The 20513-nt window shown below is 34.7% G+C and overlaps 1 pseudogene; it reads left to right on the top strand.

Annotated features, from left to right (window-relative positions):
* Nucleotides 1–20513, top strand: part of LOC117324586 — a 61344-nt pseudogene that overhangs the window by 30785 nt on the left and 10046 nt on the right.

Here is a 20513-nt window from a genome sequence, read left to right as displayed (position 1 = left end):
TACCATAGCAAAAAAACTTCGTCCGATCGTGATGTTCGTAGCTGTCAATCATATTGAGAAAATAGTATCGATATTCACAGTAGAGAAAAGTTCGTGACCCCTGTGACCTTGATGTTAGGTCTATAAATAATTGTAAAGGCTATATTAGGTACTCATATAAGATTCACGATGTATCACAATTATTTACAGTATAATATGTACGGTTCTCCGGATATTTCTCCTCCGGGACTGTAGTATATCCGAACAAGGATATTGGCAAGGATTACCGTGGTAATACTATATCCTCATTGCTTTGTATCTATATAAAACGTATAATAAATATTTTTGTAGAATAAATAAATTTCATTTTGAAACAGATGTAATCAACTAACAATATATATTGATAAGTCTTCCACTCAGACGCATGGAATCTTAATATGGTAGAAAACGTAAGCACCCACTTAGAACCCACATTGCCAGGCAAGTGGCTGTGTACATTTTTCATTTTTACGTCTAATCGGGATTAATCGGGGAATGGACGCCCGGCTGTCTTGGTAAAGGGATTCCGTTATCCACTGCGCCGCATGGCTGGCCTGTATCAGAATAAAATTACACCAGATACTTTAGGTTTGTTACGTCGAGTGTTAAAACGTTTTTCTTTCTTTGCAATAAAACAAACGAAAGATATCGGCCCTGGAAGAATGTTGATGGGCATGTCAATCACATTGCACAAAGAAAATTTAACTTTGTTTAAAGAAAAAAATGAAAAAAAAAATGGCGTTTACGAACCAAGTTTCATGAACAACACATTGTTTTTTTGAAACAATGGAACTTATGTTTTTGAAATTGAACTGTAACTTTATCGATGCTTCTGATACAACCGCATTAATATTACAATAGTACAAAAAACAATGCAAAAATATTATATGACATTTTGTATCTCTATATCAATGCATTAACAAAACAGCATATTTTTCTTTGAAGAATTGAAATAATGCTGTCGACCACACGATGGAAGATCTTGTGATTAGAAAACGGAAATTGTTTCACTCAATACAGAATAGAGTGCTCGAAATAACACGTCATTTAAAGCACAATTTGTTTCTGATTTGCTGTGATCGTGACAGATTGCCATGTTACCATAAACGTGGGTTATAGTCACCAGCACGATATCATTGGGGATAATTCTTTGTGTTATTAGATGTGTTCGTCTATATTCTCTACAGTTTTGTTGTTACTGTCGCGGCTCTTATTTATGGAACGTGCTATCACATGGAATTGTCATAACAAGTATCGTGTAGCAGAGGACACTGTCTTACACTCTTGTCTTTTTCTCATTTTGCTATTAGTGAAATCCGTTTACATTGTGTGTGTGTGTGTGTGTGTGTGTGTGTGTGTTTTGTTTTTGTTTTGTTGTTGTTGTTTTGTTTTTTTGTTTTTTTTTGTGTGCGTGTCTTTTTAGTCTTTTTTTTTTTTTTTTACACGTCAGTTGTACTCTGCCTATTTAACAAATTAGTACGTTACTTATATTTATTTTCTTTTTTTGTTTCCAGGAGCAGTCGGAAGATGACACTTTGGCCGGTACGTATTGTTAAATACAGAATCACATTCCCCTTTCTGTATATACTGTAACCGTACAAATTTTGGCGAAGTCAAATATTAGCGGAATATCATTTTTACAGATTAGCACAATTATGAATTGATTCACCTACATTAATAAGTTAGCGCAATAGCGTCCCAGAACAAAATACGCTAAAATAAGACTACCGCTGAACAATATTTTAAAATAACACATTTGACAACCTTTTCAATAATACGACACTAATAGTCGTACACGTGTGGCATGTTAGCATTAGTGTGGTTTTTAGGGGAGCTAATACTATACTTCTGGCATCGACGTCGGCGTCGGCGTCGGTAGACAGCTAGGTTAAAGATTTTATAAAACAGTGTTGTGTCAATACTAATCAGGATACAGCTTAGGTATTTTACATATCGTGTTCCTAGTGACAAGACCTTATCATCTGTGCTGCATTAGCTGACTTGTCGATCTTGACCGTGACCTTTGACCTACTTTAAAAAAAAAACTTAAATCTAGGACACATTATGTTACCCTTACGCGATACGGCTTTCATATTTGAGATACGTGTTTCTTGTCATAAGACCTTTTCATTTGTACTATTGTACATTAGCGGACTGCCGACATTGATCATGACGTTTGACCTACTTTTTAGAAACTTTAATATTGGCTATAGTATGTTAACCCTTCGAGGTAGGGCTTTTATAATTGACATGTGTGTTCCTTGTCACAAAACCATCCCATTGATTCGACATTTGCGGACCTACTGACGTTGACCGTCAATTTGTACCTGCTTTTAAAACAAATTTTAACCTTGGACACAATATGTTAACCGTATGAGATAGGGCTTTCATATTTGACAGTCAATTTTGAATTTTAAACCACTCGGCGACCTACATTGTATGATGTCTTCTGACAACTCTTGTCTGTACATGGCACCTGTAGGGCGATAAGGCGTGTGTTCAGTATTAGACATTGCCTGTATGTGTCTCAATCAATATCAGCCTGGCGTTACCTTGTACCTGCTGCACTTATTATAAACTGTTAAAAAAGGCATAGAGTCAGTACCGCTTAACATAGATATTGTAATCCTGCTTCTAACAACTATCTCCAATGCTTAGGAAATTAAGTACCGCTAAACGTAGATAATATAATCATGCTTTTAACAAGTACATTGTATTTCCAATGCTTAAGATATTATGTTATCGGTCCATAACGTTAAAATGACGTCATTGTTTGTAACGTCGCTTTTGATTCGTTAATGCAGCGGCGCATTTATCTCTATGAGAAAAGTCTCGGTCCATAAAAGTATACGTTTACAAGAGTTGTGTATTATGATAGCAGATCAAATTATAAGAATTGACTTAAAGGTAAGTTTGACAAATAAGAATCGGCCTGAACGAATATCAACAAACAAATGATAGAGGGGAAGTTCCGAACACGATGCTTCACAAAAATCGATATTTGAATAATAAATACTTTTGAAACAGCATAAAGTCACATGCTTTCACATGGACTTTCTCCGGGTACTCCGGTTTTCTCCCACAGTAAGACCCCTCGCGGGCTTCAATCGGGCCAACAATATTGATTGACATAGCATTGAGTTGATATGGTTTGTTTCCAATTGTTTTAAGATAAGTAAAGTTTATAAATACCCGATTCCACGTGTACGCGTGACGTCACTGGGCCCAACTAGCTCATGTTTATTCTTTTATTGAGAAATTACTAGATATTCTTTGAAAAAAACCCTCTTGTGAAGCAAGTGGATCAGCTACTGAGTTAGCTAGAAAGGGCAGTAAACGCTGGTATTCCTTACATAATATATAACTGGTATACAATGTATATAGTTCTCGTTATTCTGTGACCGATAGATGTAGCAGACAGGCCTACAGATTGTTCATTTATATTTGATGGGAAATCTATATACAAATGGGTAATTTCATATACGTTATGTAAACGTGCAGAAAATATGTCGCCCCAGGACGTAATTATATCGATCGTTATCACCTCTAGCACGTGATGCAATTGAGACGTATATTGGATACATGTAACATGTGCAATACAAATTGGCTAAAGTATGGTCAACTTAACAAAACAAAAATATAAACAAATATGTTGCGGGAAAATAACTAATATTTTTTATTTTTTATTTCCTAATCTTATTTTTTTTATCTATACATATATTCATATCTATTTATTTATCCATTTTCCATATTTCACATATATACTTCAGGTTGTCGTATTGTTTTTCATTTAAAACTTGAAATCTAAAATTTAAGAAACTGAAGAAGTCATAGGGTTATTCAATCCCCAGGGGGTATACATGTATTTTTGATATTTGTCTGAGCCCAGTTTTATTTGCACGCATCCCTTCCAAATTCAAACATATTGGCTCCAAGAGATACCGTCGGGTCCAAGATCGACGAAACAGCTGTATAATACATTTTTCACATTATCATTTCATCTTATACCGTATAGTTATACTTACTAAATGAATACGTAACGCTACCATTCTCTTAATATTTTATGCGATCCTGTCAAACAAAATTTGATAAAATATGACAATTTAATGCGATAATGACTAATATTCTATCCGGTTCACATTAACTGCTAAACTACTAAAAAGAATACTAAATTGACCGAGATCTTCCGAATAGAAATGTCGCCGATGATTTCTGATAATAACGGAACCCTACCATATTTCATCACGCTATCAACATTAGATTTAAATGTTAAACCATCATTTGCATAATTAATATTTATCGTATTTAATCAGATATATTAATTACTTAAGGGCATATCACATACCATACAATTACCAGGGGATTTCGTGTAACAGATACCGAATTGTCGCCCGGGTTTCAGGCGCCGTGTACAGTGGTCATGGATAATTGATAAATTAGTTGGTCAACGGAAGGCTATGGCACAATAAAAACGACGTAACCATGGTGACGTGTTTACCTAAGCCTCGAGACAGTTTCATCAGCTTATATTCACTAACGGTACTTATTTAATTATTTGTAGTTGTAGTATAATTTAAAAATGGCCGCCATTAGTCACAATTAATATGATTAAAAAAAACCATGCTCTAATTATTTGACTTGAAAAATACGTTCGAATTATTTGAAATGGCCTCATGAATGATTCATGATAGAACTAATATTGTAAATTAATTAGCTTGCTTAAGCATGCATTTACACGACAATTGTACTCCCTCGCAATTTTTTTTTTTTTTTTTTTTTTTTGCAATTATCTAATAAATGTTATTGATTATAAGTTGCTAATATATACATGCATAGATTATTCATTTGACACAGAAGACAAATCGTGTTCCAGCCGCAAGAGAGCATAAAATAACATCAAATTCAATCATGCATTGAAATAGATGTTCACGCGATACAATGTGGAAAAGCTTGCAAGATAAAATTATTTTTAGAAAGCCAGCTGATAACCTTTTAAGCAGAACAAAATGGTTTATGGGAAAAAGTGAAATGCTAATTTCAGCCTTGCCGTCATACCGTCGCGGGGGTGTCAGCGGTGTTACTGATGCTTGTTCTAAATATATAATATACAATGTATTTATCTACAACTGCGTAACAAGTTATATCATCTTATGTCTATCACTTTTGTTGGCCTGAATTGAAGCGCGCGAGGGGTTTACATGTAGAAGAAAACGAGAGTACCCGGAGAAAACCCACGTGGTCTGGCAGGGGACTCCCATACGTTTTCACGTACGACCGGGGAATCGAACCCCGGTCGCCTAGTTGAAAGGCATGTGTGCTACCAATGTGCCCTCCAACCACCCAATGCGTCTTCTATTGGAGTTGTATAGTGTTTTGTTATATAGATTATATACTAAAAAAACTTATTAGCGCCCGTACAGAGCAATGCCGAATAGTACATTGTATGTTACTTAATTTTACATGATATATATATATATATATATATTTCTCTCGGTACAACTACCGGACAGGAAATTCAAATCTATCTCTTCGGATCACCAACACATAGTGTATATGATACATTGTGCTAATAGATAGATCTATAACATAGTAACACAAATGCCGAAGGAAGACAACTTTTTGACTCGTGCCCTGACCGGGCCTCGAACTCATGATCTACGGCTCCTAATCGCCTAGCCAGAAATACCCGCAGCTTATACCGCTGCGCCACATCGGCGTTCTAAAAAGAACGTTTCAATGGCGCAGTGATGGTCGGCCCGATACCCTGACATGATCATTGTGGAAGTCGTCTATAAGATGATATAGAATACCTGGATCGCAATGTATTTACATACATGGATACGAATTGTACATATATTATAGATATTTCTCTCGGTACAACTACGACAGTATATACATATATATATAATATATATATGAAATATAGCTTATGATTCAATTATTCTGTTTTTCCAAGCAGTAGAGATGTGTTTTGTATGTTTTGATTTGTTGTTTTAGACTACAAGGAGGCGTTTTCACTGTTCGATAAGGACGGTGACGGCAAGATTACCTCTGATGAACTCCAGGTTGTCATGAGGTCGCTAGGTAAAAATCCAACAGCCAGCGACATACGGGACATGATCAATGACGTCGATGAGGACGGTAGGTCACGTGACATGATATGTTATTATTGTGACGATAGTTATCGTATAAACTATATCATAAATAATGGTCACCCACATTATGTATAATGAGTGCTCCCTTGTTGTTTACATGATAACTACGTCATCAGTTTGTGTGAAGACCATGCTTGTTTACAAGGTAGAGAATACACCGGCACCTGCCGACTGAAGTTTACATCAAATCTGGTTATTTGTTCAAGTCTGAATGACGCCACAATTATCATGATCATTTCGAGTAAAGAAATCCAAAACTGTTTGGAACTTTCTCTTTATCATGCAGCTATAATCTATCGACCCATCAAGATTTTTACAGTTCTGGCTGTAATCCTGATCTTAGTTCCCTCTGTCGTCTCTTATGCAAGGTATCAAAACTTTATGCATTGATTAGTGCAAGAAGAAAAATAAGTTGTATGTTTCAATATAATTGAAATTTGGATCTACTGACATAACCATGAATTTGAATCAAATGGTGCCAATATCTTCAGTGTCTTTCATACAGCTCTTTCATTTAATTTCAAAATGTTCAACTTATCATCTCAAAACTCGCCCGTAGTTTTATCCAATGAGAATTGTTGATTTTCTTTTCGATAGCCAATGGTACGATCGAGTTCGAGGAGTTTGTCCACATGATGAGAAAAAGTAATTCAAAGACAACCCGTGAAGATTATAAGGAGGCCTTTAGAATGTTTGACGAGGACAAAAATGGTTTGATCAGTCTCGATGAACTTAAAAAAGTTATGGAACGACTGGGCGAGGACTTATCACATGACGAACTGGAAATGATGATTAAGTCGGCCGACATCGACGGCGACGGAGGAGTCAACTTTGAGGGTATGTACAGTGGAATAGGGATGTCACCGCCGATAACAGGCCAAAGGTCATAGGTCATAATCAGTTATACAGTGTACTAGGTATACTGTCATTTTTATTGTTATCGCCAAATTGGCAAATATGCCAGTTTAATTGAAGCTGTCATTTTTCAGCCATGCTCGTTAGTTGCGTGTCATACCTTTAGAAATCTTACATTTTGACCTTAATGTAGCAATGCTGAGGACCCGTAGCCAAGGTTTCCTACCTGTCGACTATCAAACTACGCTGTTGTGGTTTTATACATACTGACTCGTAGTCTGGTAGTGTACGTGGTAAAGGTATTCTATCCGAGACGTTCATAAAATGTGCCGAAGAAATCATGCTTCTACATGACATAGACCGCACATTAGTTTCTGAAAAGATGTATCCCTTCGATGTCTGTCAATACCATGGAATATTGTGACCTGATGTGTTGACCCTATGGTATATTTTGTTTTAAAGAGTAAACCCTGTTGTACATTTTACTCTGAGGTGTTAACGCTATGGTATATGTTGTTCTTAAGTGTAAACTCTTTGGTATATCTTGTTTTGAAGTGTAAACGCTGTAGTATATTCTATTCTCGAATATAGGGACTAGTAAGTAATAACGACTGTATGGTCCAATGTAGGTATTGGATCTTAACAAACAGATGCTTGGTTGTTGCGTATCAATAGAAATAGATAATTGGTCATGTAGTAATAACAACAGTACAGACAAGTTATCTGTCGAAGTTTCAAGGAAACTCTGCCCCTTTATCAAGACACAAGTAAATTACAAACTATCACATATCGATTACAATAGGCCTTCGGTGAATTAAGTATCGACCGAGGGGATCATCAACACAAGAATAACGATATTGTTCGTTGTTTATCTACTAAACTTGTTTAATTGTTTCATGTCTGCATGTAATCGTTTGTAATTCATTTGTGTCATGATAAAGGGGCAGATTGCTTCGAAAATTTGACTATTTACTTGTCAGTACTGTCGTTATTGCTACATGACAAATTAGATATAATGCTGGATAACACTTGATCCTTGCAAACGTATGTCTGCAGGATACGAATTACTTGAAAGGTCATATTGGGTAAAGAAGTAATTCCAACAATAAGGGCAATGCAAATTGTCAAATTTTCAAGGCAAAGACATATTGTCCTTCTGTTTGCCATTTGTAACGTTTTGCTGACACGCCATGCAATGATGAAAATTCGATTTTTACTTTTTACTAAACAGAGTTTGTGATGATGATGATGAGTCAGGACCAACAAGCAGAACCATGTCCGTGATTAAGAAAACCACTGGCCAAATCCCCTATGCATTAACCATAACAGACATGTACATTCAGTCATCGGATAAGAGAGGTAGCGATCGACTCAAAAGCCGAACGCGGAAGTGCCTCACGCTCATATCATCCAATGATATGTCCAGGCAGGCGGACGTACATATATATGTGTTCGGACGGACGGACGGACGGATAACACTGTTCGATGTTCACATATTTTGTAATTTTTTGCTCGACGTTTTACCGAATTTTTACCCTTTTGTAAATACAATATCTTTGTCATCAAAAGAAATACTACGCAAGTTCGTACATACGGATACATGCTGCCAATAATAAGGCTCGCTCGTGTCGTTTCATTTTTTCTCTTATTATATGTATATATTTCATGATGACATAATATATATAGTCTATAGATTTTTTTCCTTCTACATTTTACATACTTTTATACATAACGAGTTGCAAGCCGAAAAGTAAGCTGCAATTTCTTTACTTTTTTGTTATTATTTACGCTTTCGAACTTTATGAAAACAAAAAAATTATGAAAATTATGAAAATTATTTCTAAAACATGATATATATATATACGTATAAACAATAAAATCTGTCCTTTGTGGTATTTTAATGATGACATTTTTGATTAATTCTTTTATTGATATTGATAAATATCTTTTCCTATATATAATTATACTGCTGTAGACTGATTTTAAAATATTGATTATAATATAGATGTCTTTCGATATACAGTATATGTTCATCAAATGTTTAGTTATATTTATATGTTTCCGAATGACTTTGTGTTCTTATTATGTACATGTATGTATGGCCTGTAGTTGTGGATTCGATACCAAATAAGTTTCGTAGCAATAAGACTTTTGATAAGTGTTTAATCTAAAATAAGTAAAAAAGCATTAGTTAGTGCAAAATCTCATTTAGTAAGGTTGTATTTTCCACATTTCTTTCAATTTGAGTATTGTGTACTGTGTCATTTGTGGCGTATCGAAAATATAATGGGGTCAGCACGTGCTAATGTGACGTCAGATTGTTTAGTACAGATCTCTGTTTAGTACAAATCTTGGTTTAGTACAAATCTTAGTTTAGTACAGATCTTGGCTTAGGACAGGTCACTAAAATTTATCCCCTCATAGTTTACATAATTTTGTTGTTGCTCAGATGTATTGAGGTTGTGTGACGTCATTAGTTATGCTAGCTTCTGATTGGCGAAATTTGGTGACACATAACATCTTATTGTCATATTTGATATTTTCCTGCTTGTCAAATATTTTGATATCTTCTTAAATATGATTTATTGTGAATTTCACATGCAAATACACTTAGTTTTATCATCTGTATTGATGTGATATTTACAAATTACCTCTGGTGTCAACAACCGATGAGTCCGTGGTTACGTATTGAATTTTTTTTATTACATCATGTGCATAATTGAAAATAAGATATGTTCTTATATGTTATTTTCTTTCAGACTTAAACTTTCAGGGTAACTGTTTTTGTAGTTTTACGTTTTGTAATACAATTCCATGATATTTTGTCAATGCGTCATAATACAGATAAAACTTTATGTTTTTTTATTTTTTATTACAAGTATAACTAATCTCTTTATGATAAAGATATACTCTATACGTTTTTATTAATTTGAAATATCGTCTAAATGATAAAAAAAAAAACAATATGAAAAAATGCTTTTCGCAGTCTAAGGAAAAACATTTAGATTGTCTTTATTGAAAAAAACACCTTAATCAAATAATTACTAACCACAGATTCAACTTGCATCATTCGGTAAAAGCGGCTATTTGCTTATAGTAAACAATAAACCTTGAATGAAGCTTGAGAACATATCATGGTATTGTATATCTATTTATAAAACTATTGATAACATTCCATGATTTTAGCAATACTTTTGTCCAGTTGTTAAAAAGTGTTTATTTTATTAGCCTATCTACGGTAGAAACCAAAATACTTTGTGCTATAGCGTCCAGTTTCTTTGTGATTTTTTTTAAGGTAAGGTCGTTATATCATAACGTGATATTCAGAGATGAGAAAATGTTTGAAATAATTTAGTAATTTTTGTATTCGTGATATACCATTCCGTATTACAGTTTTTAGGTATTGTTGTGTGTATTCCGATGTCTTTGTCCTCGTTTTAAGATATATATACTAATTTTTTTCTTACAAACGTTAATAAACTTTTGACATTTGAGACTTGGTGTTATTATTTGTGCAATCTTAACTCAATCAAAGGGAGACTACCGACACCGATTTTAAACGCATTTGAAATATACTACATGTACGATGGCTAAGATTATTTAATTTCAATGCCTGTTCTTATAGTTAATGACACAGAAAGGAATTTATTATCATCAAAATACACATATTTCGTCAACGCAAGATATTATCTCAAGTCATTAGTACAAGACCTTATGCTGGCAGACAATTTTAAGAGGGAATATGTACTGTTTTCGGGTGTTTGGCCTTAAATGTATGTTTTCAAAGAATATCGAAATAATCCGTTTATATCAATTAATATGTAATTCATAACATGATAGATAACAATTTAAGACAAATAATTAACACTTTACTCACACAGCTGTTAGGACAAAGAATTACACATAGGCCAATCACGTTAATCATTTCATTTTCGCTATCCAACGGTTACGATCTGCCTAATCCTTTTTTTTTTTTTTTTTTTTTTGAAGAGCAATAGGCGGATCGGAACCTTTGGATAGCGAATGTGTTATTACTATACATAAGTGTAACTACAAATCGTTGATGCAGATACAACTTAACCAGCTAAGCAAAATACACAAACAACACATTATAGCTAGGATATTCCTTTCAACACTTACTTGTACGAAAAACGCAAGTGAATATCTTTTAAAACATTAATCAAGAATTATAAATTAGTTATAGTACAGACTTTATTAGATGAATATTGAATATAGAATTCGCCGTCAAGCTGTTTTGTCCTACTAATAATCTTCAGTGATGCTGGGGACATCGGACAGATGTTTAGTTCATCTAGGACTTATCAGTGATGTTAGGAACATCATGCAGCTATTCCGTCCTTCTAGGACTCGTTAGTGATGTTAAGGACATCATGCAGTTATTCCTTCCTTCTAGGACTCGTCAGTGATGTTAGGGACTCACCACAGCTGTTTCGTTCTTCTAGGACTCGTTAGTGATGTTAAGGACATCATACAACTGTTTCGTCCTTCTAGGACCCATCAGTGATGTTAGGGACTCACCACAGCTGTTTCGTCCTTCTAGGACTCGTTAGTGATGTTAAGGACTCCACACAGCTGTTTCATTTTTTTAGGACTCGTTAGTGATGTTAAGGACATCATACAGCTGTTTCGTCCTTCTAGGACTCGTTAGTGATGTTAAGGACATCATACAGCTGTTTCGTCCTTTTAGAACTCGTCAGTGATGTTAGGGGCATCATACAGCTGTTTCGTTCTTCTAGGACTCGTTAGTGATGTTAAGGACATCATACAGCTGTTTCGTCCTTCTAGGACTCGTTAGTGATGTTAAGGACATCGTACAGCTGTTTCGTTCTTCTAGGACTCGTCAGTAATGCTAGGGAACAAAACTATGGAAATCAAAAAAGGAAGTCATGACAATCAAAGTAGGCATATAATTATCAAGGAATCTGGTATATTTTTGATAATAAGTACTTGAGTTTCATATTTGCATTGTGAATTGATGTATTCGTAAGAGTTCCAACATTGCATGAAATTAAATTATACAATGTAATTCACCTTGAACATACAGCACTTTTATCTTATTCGTGTATTTGACATTTAAACGAATATTACACATTTGCAATGAATAAAATAAATCTTTATACTCATTTTATGTAACAACGTATGTGATTGGCTTATATTGATCACATAACTTTAACTAAAACAATAACACATTTAAAGCTCAGTTTCCCAAGGTCAAATACTGCCTTTTTTTTTCTTGACATACTTACTAATATAAATTCACATTGCGTTGCGTTAACCACACAGCAGCTATCTTACATATATCATCGTGATTCCGTTCACAAAACCAACGACCGCGTATACGTACTCTTCTTCTATTTACTTACCACATGGATCAAATCAATTCACAACTCAACCCCAAATTGCAAACTACGAAATTTACCAAGATGACATATGCATAAATATAGCAGCATTTAGATATTGATAATGTGAATTCCACTTACGGTAGTGAACATGGAAAGTACTTATATTCCAATGTCGGTACTATCATAAGGTAAAACTAAAGTTAGTTTTATGGGGAAATGCATTAAGTTTCCTGTGATGGAAATTCTGTTGGTTACATGCACCTTGCAAAAAAGCAAAGTTATTTTATTTCATTTAAAGTTTAGTCGCATTAATATGACAGTGTAGTCATTGAAACCTTACACTCTTAGATATCACATTGGTTGTGTCATGTAACTTATATTATATTTACATTACCAACACGAAGAAAAAAAATTCAGAAGAGTAAAGTTATTTGTTTATTTAAGAAAGTAAAATATTGATATTAACTATCGTTCTTCTTAAAAAGTCAGGAAATACTGAATATAGAGACACAATTCAGACAATTGTATTACAAAGATTTTGCGACTTACTCTTTATAGTACGCTGCGAGAAATAACAGAATATAGGATAAGTATGCATATTGTAGTATAGAAACATAGCCACTGTTAGTGACCCTCAGGGACTAAATATTGCAATGCAATCTGTCAAGGAATCAACAAACAATCACCAACATCTTTTTGTGTTTTCCCATCGACCTATATTGGAATACAATATGGAATTTGTTTCCTGAAACACTCGCCAATGACTATGGGCGATGAATAAAGGTCCTTGACAACAAATGTCACCTGATACTAATTCCATATTGTTGAGAATATACAAACTTTGATACACGACTATGCTGTAGTGAAACATTTTTATTTTAGTTGGGAATTTTAGATGGAATAAATGTCTTTGGTAACAAATGTCACCTGATACTAATTCCATATTGTTGAGAATATACAAACTTTGATACACGATAATGCTGTAGAGAAACATTTTTATTTTAGTTAGGACAGTTGCATAGAACAAGTTAAATTACAAGTCTGTCAAGTTAATCATTGCTAGGGCAACGATCCACCTATTCCGTTTTGTGAAGTGGAATAGACGGATTGAAACCCTTGGATAGCGAAGCTACAGATCGTACATATAAATACAAGATACTGGGATGTTGATTACGCTTGTAAGAAACCCGTGACAAAAATAGAACGAATCAAATCCATTTCCTGTTCCCGTCATTTATAACTTTCTTTAATTCAACGTTAATGTACACTCATTATTCGTTAATACAAGATTTCCGGGGGAAAACACCAAAGGCCATCTTCTGAAATGGGCGAGGTCAATAACCTTGTAACATTTCATTGATCAGACCAACATGACACCTGATCTTTGAAATCAGATCAACAGCGATTGTTTTCCGATTGCGGTTATTTCCATTCAGAAATTCGTCACTCTGATGTTGATTTCGGATTAATACAATTGTAACATTACGTGACGGTTTTCGCCAGCAATTTATTTTCTGAACAAGTTTGAAACGACCTTGAGTTGATATCGTTGATAATTAGGCTCTTGAGGAAAACATGGCGACGGAGAGATACAGGTTCAAAGGAAATTTCTAGTTATCTCAACAATGGAGTATGTATTGATGTTTCTTCAAATGACCGATATTGATTACTTTATATATAAATTATGAATATGCTTCGGATAAAAAAAGGATATTTCAAAGCATAACAAAAGATTGCCAAGTACAAATGGGTGTAAATTTGTATAGAGGACATAACCTAAAAACTAAGGTACTTCGGATATAAGATATGTACAAAGGTATTACAAATGGTTATCAAGTACACCCAGACTTAAACTTGTATAGAGGAAAAAATTACCTCAAAATCGGGGTCCAGACACAAGCAGGACACAATCTGTACTGAAGAGTCTTGTAAGCTCACAAGTAGAGCGAAAAATTGTGAATGAAGGTTCACGACAACAGAAATAGAATAAACTACACTGATGGCTAATGTCAACAAAAATGTAGGACAAAGTCGTCACTGAAGGCATACACAAAGGGGACAGACTCTCTTCTTAAGACGAAGGCAAGCTCACAAGTAGAGTGAAAAAATCGTGAATGATTGTTAACGTCAACAGTAAAAAGAAACTGCACCGAAGGCTGATAACAATAACAACGTAGAACAAAGACGTTACTGGAATCCTTAGTTAACAGATAAGGTTAACACACAAACATTCGGTCGGTTAATGTCATCATACACGGAGTGTGGACAAATTGAAGGCTGACCTCAATGCAGAAGTAGTTCGGAACACCTTATACGTTGGAGGCTGACCTCAATGCAGAAGAAGTTTCAGAACACCTTACAAGCTGCACACTCAGGTCAATTGTAAAAATGACAATAATAATGACAATATAGGAAGATAGCAACACCAAAACTGTTATCACTAATATTGACCCTCATTTTGACGAGGTTGATACAAACCAGTGTATCGCAATACAAATTTAATTTGTTTTAAAGAAGAAGAATAGATATGCCTTCTGCACTGGATACTTATACTCATCTTTTTATAAGCTAACATGCCTTATACGTGTATTATTTGATGTGTATTGATATTTAACTAAGTCTCATCCATAAACATCATGTAATTACGTTTAAGTGCAGTTAATCTGCGGTTTATGTGTTAATGTCATGGCGGAACTAGTAGTCTTCGTATGTTATTTATACCGTGTACGCTACGACAATTTCTTATGAACAATGGTATGGATTATGAATGCATGCATAAGAGAGATAAAAAGTTTTAAAAAAAAATTACAAAATGGATTACATGTACGTAAACCACCGAGTTATTGAAGTTGTCTTCTTTCATTTAACATCCATACCAATTAAGATTTCTTTTTAATTTGTAACTTCTTTATATATTTCTGAAAATGTATTTACTTAATTATCAGTATCAACTGCATTGATTAACTTACTGAATCCAAGTTTAACATAATATTCAGCTGTGTGTCATTCATACAATCATTCTAGTCTCTTGGCCTTGGAGAATATTCTCGTTTCTTCCTAATACACTGATTTGTAGTGAAATAATTTTGAAATTACTATCAATTACATTAAACTTTATAATCACGTTTCACGATATCCAATAACGACACGTCGCTAGAACGCCTCGGAAATACACGAGTTTGTACATGTAAATGCTCCTATCCATTGTTTTGTTTTGTTGTTGTTGTTGTTTTTTTTGTTTTGTTTGTTTTGTTATCAAATAATTATTTAATTCTAAATTTCAAGGATATATTTATTTCATTGTCAAACTGACGGAATGTTTATACATGTTTGAACAGTTCTATATTATATTTGAAACCTTTTGGTTTATTTTTGAACCAAAAAATCACATTAATGCATAATTCATCAATTAGTAACTATAATTGTTAAAATCTAATTAATCTGGATGTAACAATTTATGCAATTAGGTCTGAAAGCCAGCACCTCCACTAGAGTCAATAATAAATTTGTAATAAGCTGCGTTTGGACAAAAGGCTGATATATACATGTATATAAACAATGTAATATCGATTGATTCTTATGGATCGATATATAAGTCATTGTTAACCTCTTACTGAAAGTAAACAACTTGTAAAAACTAGAATTCTATCCGTAAATAATGGAAACATGATTAATATCATTATCCCAATAAAAAATAACTCCTTGTGAAACAAGTGATATCAACTTATATTAATCATGCCTGTTGGTCCCGATAGAAGCACGCGAATTGTCTTACCCATGGTGAAAAAAACACGTGGTCGGGCAGGTGACCCAATACCTTTTCACATCCTTACTCTTTAATACTTTATATCCTTAATTGAGACGCGAGGTAATAGTCAACCCTGATTTGATAGTTTTAAAAAATTGGATATTTACAAGTAAATTGATATTGCATGATTTTCCGTTGTTGGGTAAATAGCTCCACGCGGGAGATAGGAAATTAAAGCTAGAAAGATTATCGACAGGAATGTGTTAATGAAGACGTGCGAATAAAATGTTGTAAATATCTTGCCAGTTTGTTACTGTTAAACTGATCGTAGGCGCGGTCTATTAACACTAGCATTGACGGATATCCCACTTTTCAGCTACGCAACCTGGTTAGGATTTAGAGATTCTACGGTTCGTCATATCATAATGGTTAAAATATAGATAGATTGTGTCATAAAAAGTAAAAGGAACGACAAATAAAATGCAGCAGACAAACTAATATCGTTCCATCAATTCATTTATTTTAACAATTACAAGAAAATTGAATACGTATTACTAGATTGAAAATATGGAACCTTATTTGAATATTATATAAATCAAGTAAAACATCAAACAAAAAATCAAATCAATGAAAAACAACCGAGAAAGAAAGAAAATATGTGATTATCCTTTGTAAGAGTGGATGTTAAGTTCAAAGTGGTAAAATGAACAAGGTATTTACTTTGATTGAGAGGTACATAAGATGGAGTCTGAAATTGTGGGTTCTTAAAAAGAATATAATAATTTTCTAAGATGGAATATAGTTGTCACATTTAGTGACAGAATGACATTGATGACAAGCGAGAGTTCAGAAAATGTGTACAAGTTTAAATAAACCTCATTATAAAAAAAAACCCCAGCAAAACAGAAAAAAAAAAGAAAAAATAGCAATAACTTTTGTATCTATTTCAGTTTTCGCAAATAAAATATTAGCTAATGTAAAAACATGACTACAACTTGCGTAGTATATTCAAACATTCATAATAGAAATCGAGACAATACATTTCTATGCAAAGGCGTCATATTTAACAGAAAGCCACTTTATAGCTTTGCTGCCGTCAATGATCACCTGTGCATTCAGTGACGATACTATTTATGTTGGAGAGATCAAAAGCAATAAAAATAACCACTAGTATACATATTTAGACTAACTACACGACACCTATACAGATAACTCTATGATATTATACACCTTTACAAACAACATCACGTGGTAGTGAATTGTAAAATGGCATTTCATACAGGATAATATTATATAGTAACACAATGTAATCCTTTGTGAGGCGATGCTAAAGAGTCAGCCGTTTCTAGTGGCATTGATTAACACCAGACTGGTTATTGGCCTGCGCTCTATCTATGTGTCAAGACACGTCTTAGATACATTGCAACACTTATGAAAGTCAATGTACTAAGCATTACAAAAATATACATTGTATCGGTAGTTTGAAAGTTTGTTGAGGCTTTGTTGAAAGTTTACACAAATGTCTTGCAAATATTAAAGCAAACAGCAGTGTAAAATCGATGTTGAGAGAAAAGACTTAAGTTAGTGTTGTAGTGCGACGACGATTTCAAAGTGCTTCCACGAAAGGAAACGTACCTAACTACACGGAGGAACACAGACCATGGTAAGTACCATTGATCTTATTTCATTCAATACGAAAAAAATATTATTTTGTATGAATCTGTCAAAACATTTTGATATAAATTTTTCGTAATCATAACATTTATGGTGAGGTTGATAGGAATGAATCAGGATATGCCTCATTAAGACAATGTTAGATACGGATTTTCTGTTTTATCTTTATCTTGTTTTAGAAATATGATATGTGAATTCACGTAAGGTTCTGATTTCTTTGATGTTTCGGGAAATAGTTCAGTTTATTATATCCGGATTTGTATACATAATGTATTATGATTTTAGTTCTTTGTTTTTCCTGAACCATTTATCGATAATTCATTGGCTCACTTCAATTACTAGGAAATAGGAAAGGAAAATAGGAAGAGCGGTCTTAGACTTAAATTAGTTTATTTTCTTGTTTTAGCAGCCATCAGTGACATCATAAACTTCTGGGTTTTGTTGTTGTTCTTTTTTATGTGTAGAGACATTATTTGTCACCAGCAAACACCATAATAAACAACCAACAATACAAGGTATGAAATATATCACTAACCTCATATATCAAGTTCGTTGCATGCCTGAAATCTACCGTAATCGATCGTTCATATTGTAACCGTGCTAGAAATCCACCTTAGTTTAATACCATTTTCATATTTCAGAACATATCGATTTTTTCAGACAGTCGATAACACTTCAGGTGCTTCTCTCACATTCCTTTCGCAAGGTGAAACTCTATGAATTAAAGGTTATACATGACAGAGATGGTGTAATGTATATTTACAGATAATGAGTAACAATCCCCAGCTGTCTATTCATTCACACTGTCTTTCCTTTTGTGTTGACAATTCAGCTCCTTGTTCTATTTATCTTAACAACTTCTATTGGTGACCTCGCAACTCCCGTTGTTTCTATGTCTTGTGATTCTTCAGCTTCTGTTGTTAATAGCTGAGGTGGCTATCCACTGCTTCTGTTATGGTGACTTCCAGCTGCTGTGGTTACCTGTTGTGGTGACTTCCAGCTGCTCTGGTTACCTGTTGTGGTGACTTCCAGCTGCTCTGGTTACTTGTTGTGGTGACTTCCAACTGCTCTGGTTACATGTAGTGACTTCCAGCTGCTCTGGTTACCTGTTGTGGTGACTTCCAGCTGCTCTGGTTACCTGTTGTGGTGACTTCCAGCTGCTCTGGTTACCTGTTGTGGTGACTTCCAGCTGCTCTGGTTACCTGTTGTGGTGACTTCCAGCTGCTCTGGTTACCTGTTGTGGTGACTTCCAGCTGCTCTGGTTACCTGTTGTGGTGACTTCCAGCTGCTCTGGTTACCTGTTGTGGTGACTTCCAACTGCTCTGGTTACATGTAGTGACTTCCAGCCGCTCTGGTTACCTGTGGTGACTTCCAGCCGCTCTGGTTACCTGTTGTGGTGACTTCCAGCTGCTCTGGTTACTTGTTGTGGTGACTTCCAGCCGCTCTGGTTACCTGTGGTGACTTCCAGCTGCTCTTGTTACCCGTATGGTGAATCCGTTTTGTTGTTACTCCTCAGCTCTTGTTGCTTTTTTTGGTAATTATTTCTTATCTCCCGTTGTTTCCTCAGCGATCACTCCTCGATTTTCGTTGTTTCTTCAGTGATTACTTCTCGATTTCCGTTGTTTCTTCAGTGATTAATCCTCGATTTTCGTTGTTTCTTCAGTGATTAATCCTCGATTTTCGTTGTTTCTTCACTGATTACTTCTCGATTTCCGTTGTTTCTTCAGTGATTAATCCTCGATTTTCTTTGTTTCTTAGGTGGTAACTCCTTAGCTCCCGTTGCGTTTTAGTGGTTAGGCCTCAGTTCCCGCGGGTTTTTTTTATTAGTTACTCCTCAATTATCGGTGTTTACTTAAGTAGTTCCTCCTAAGCGCCTGTTCCTTTTAAGTGGTTACTCCTCAAATTCCAATGTTTCTTTAGTAGTTCCTCCTAAGTTCTTAGTTCTCTTTAATGGTTACTCCTCAGCTCCCGTTGCTTTTTAGGGGTTACTCCTCAGTTTCCGTTGTTTCGTTAGTGGTTACTCCTCAGGTCCCATTGTTCCTATTGTGGTTACTCGCCAGTATCCATTGTTTCTTTAGTAGTTCCTTCGCAGCTCCGGTTGCGCCTTCAATTTTTATCTTTTGTGGTTACTTAGTTTTTGTTGTTTCCTTTTGCGTTCGCTTTTAATCTCTTTGTTTCGTTTTGTGGTTGTTTCTCGGCATCCATTGCTTCATTTTGCGTTAGATTTTCAGCTCACATTGTTTCGTTTTCTGAACAAAAGCTTGACTTTACTTTATTTCCTCCACTTGTGGCTCATCATTTCTTAAGAGTGTGCTCACCAAACCGTCACATCCTGTACTGGTTATGATATACGAAAATTTAATGATAAACTAATTTATACTTATCCCTGTTTTCATGTCGTAAACCTCGACTAAACAGCACGTGTAGAGGAATATATATTACATATAAGTCGATTGATGTTATGTCGCTAAGGAAGCCCGCACCATACTCTAGTTTCATATTTATATGATTAAGTTATAAAGTACTTCAAGTGTTTCATTCTTCATTCAAATAACGTGGATGTGTGATCACCTTGTAGGACTCGTCTGTAATGCTAAGAACACAATACAGCTGTTACGTCCTTTCTAGGACTCGTCAGTGATGTTAGCGGAGATCATACAGCTGTTACGTCTTTCAAAGACTAGTCAGTGATGTTAGGAG

Source organism: Pecten maximus, chromosome 3 (genome assembly GCF_902652985.1).
Source record: "Pecten maximus chromosome 3, xPecMax1.1, whole genome shotgun sequence".
Lineage (NCBI taxonomy): Eukaryota > Metazoa > Mollusca > Bivalvia > Pectinida > Pectinidae > Pecten > Pecten maximus.
Note: the sequence above shows the minus strand (reverse complement) of the source record. Positions and strands in the feature narration are given on the sequence as shown.